Source organism: Oncorhynchus nerka, linkage group LG27 (assembly GCF_034236695.1).
Source record: "Oncorhynchus nerka isolate Pitt River linkage group LG27, Oner_Uvic_2.0, whole genome shotgun sequence".
Lineage (NCBI taxonomy): Eukaryota > Metazoa > Chordata > Actinopteri > Salmoniformes > Salmonidae > Oncorhynchus > Oncorhynchus nerka.
The window spans coordinates 82,452,182-82,454,681 of record NC_088422.1 but is presented as its reverse complement, the minus strand read 5'-3'; the positions used below and the strand labels follow the sequence as shown (position 1 = coordinate 82,454,681).

Here is a 2,500-nt window from a genome sequence, read left to right as displayed (position 1 = left end):
GTGTACATTATGCTTACCACACACAGCTTTAGGCTGCTTTTTAACACTATCCTATGCTCCATATAGTGCACTACAAGTAGTGTGTATTATGTTGACCCTACACTGCTATAGGCTACTTTCTAATAAGGCTACTTTCCCAACAAGATCTCACAGTTTGACCAATTTTACTTCAGATTCTGACGTTTGTCCACATTTCTCCAAACGTCAAATTTCAAAGTTGCTCCGAACATCAAATTTCTAGGTGTTTTGGACCCTGGTTTGCTCTTCCTGATATTCCTAACTGACTTTCCTAGTTAAATAGAGGTTAAATAAATAAGTTAAATAGAAGCAGCACACCGGGTTGCACCACTGCTGGTTAAGTTTAGGTATTAATTCCTAATGGTTAAGTTAAGGGTTATGATTTGGGGTTTAAACAAAAACAACTCAAATGAGTGTCTATCAACGGGATTGGACAAGCAACCCTCGGAGCCGGAGCACTTGGCTTACGCCTATCCGCCACCGCTGTCTACAACGCCCTTGCAAAACCAAAGCCTACTTGATGTTAATAGTGCTCACTGTTGCCCCTAGTGGCCGGTTTGGAAGGCATCTCCCCATGTCCTGGGTACATGGACAGACTTCAGATTTCTAAGTGGCTCTTGAGCGACCAGGCTGACATTTCAGTCCATAATGATTTGCTAATCTCCATAATGTACACTCCAAGTCATGTGCATTATGCTGAACCTCTACTCTACAGCCGTAGGCAACTTTCTAACCATATGAACCATATTCTCCGTGTAGTGCACAGTACATAGGGACAAGGGTGTCATTCCATTATTAGTATTGAAAGAGCATCCTTTAGCTAAGTGGCTCAATGACACCAGTGTGTTTTATTACTGCACAACTCAACCATTTCTACCAGAAATCAAAGAGTAAAGGAACAAGGTATCAGCTAACACCAGGAACACATGGTTGTATATATCAACCAAGCATTGCATGCCATTCCATGCCATAGCCTCAGCCTTACTACTACAGCCACACACAACACCCCGTTTTGAATGAGTGTTTTGGGTTTGTTTATTGATTGGCTATATTAAATGTATATTCCTGTGTCTTTCACTGCTGATAGGTGGAGAGGTCAGACATATGAATGGCCCTAGTCCACCATGTGACCCACAGACTATCAATCAGGCTCACACAATCACACACACACTCATGGACGCATGCACGAGCAAGCACACACACACACACAGTGCCACCTCTAGCCTTTTGGGGGCTCTAACCGAGATTTGGCTTTACATTTTTGTAATTTAGTAGACGCGCTTATTCAGAGTGACTTACAGTTTGGACATTCATCTTAAGATAGTTAAGTGGGACAACCACATATCACAGGCATAGTAAGTACACTTTTCCTCAATAAAATAGCTTTCAGCAAAGTCAGAGCTAGAAGGGGGAGGGGGATCAAGTGGAAGTGTTGGTTCAGGAAAGTTTACAAATTTAGTTTACAAGTTTACAAATACTTTTCAGCTGTCAGCACTCAAACAATGTGACGCGTTGTGTGCTCTAAACAACTATTGGCTAGTTATTCTGCATTTAAATAAACGGGCGGGGTATCGGTTGAGCCTGCTGCAACGATTGGATTAGAACAAGCCGCTCTCCTTCTGCTCTCATTTCCCCAGACCGACAAGGGCGACTCTGTTTCCCTCACTTCCCTTCCCTTCTCCATACATCCTGTGTCAATCAGAATCCATAGCTAGTCATTGTTGTTCCATCTAGTTCATTCCCGTCCACTTTGCTGAGGCCATATGGTTGTTTTTATCTGACTACTGGGCGTTGTTTAGTAGGCCTACTTTGTCTGTGTTGTTTAGTAGGCCTACTTTGTCTGTGTTGTTTAGTAGGCCCACTTTGTCTGTGTTGTTTAGTAGGCCTACTTTGTCTGTGTTGTTTAGTAGGCCTACTTTGTCTGTGTTGTAGTTACTTTGTCTGTGTTGTAGGCCTACTTTGTCTTTGTCTGTGTTGTTTGTGTTGTTTAGTAGGCCTACTTTGTCTGTGTTGTTTTGCCTACTTTTTGTGTTGTTTAGGCCTACTTTGTCTGTGTTGTTTAGTAGGCCTACTTTGTCTGTGTTGTTTAGTAGGCCTACGTTGTCTGTGTTGTTTAGTAGGCCTACTTTGTCTGTGTTGTTTAGTAGGCCTACTTTGTCTGTGTTGTTTAGTAGGTGTTGTTTAGTAGGCCTACTTTGTCTGTGTTGTTTAGTAGGCCTGTGTTGTTTAGTAGGCCTACTTTGTCTGTGTTGTTTAGTAGGCCTACTTTGTCTGTGTTGTTTAGTAGGCCTACTTTGTCTGTGTTGTTTAGTAGGCCTACTTTGTCTGTGTTGTTTAGTAGGCCTACTTTGTCTGTGTTGTTTAGTAGGCCTACTTTGTCTGTGTTTATAACTATTCCAATGCTGACGACGTCTGTCGTTATGTCGTGATCCCAGCCCATGCTTGCTTGCTATAATTATTTATTCTCCTTCGCATGTTTACC

General features: G+C 42.3%; 1 protein-coding gene across 1 annotated transcript in view; it reads right to left on the bottom strand.

Annotated features, from left to right (window-relative positions):
• LOC115120649 (protein unc-13 homolog C-like) overlaps nt 1-2,500 on the bottom strand; it is a 242,585-nt gene that overhangs the window by 201,989 nt on the left and 38,096 nt on the right. The window lies entirely within an intron of this gene.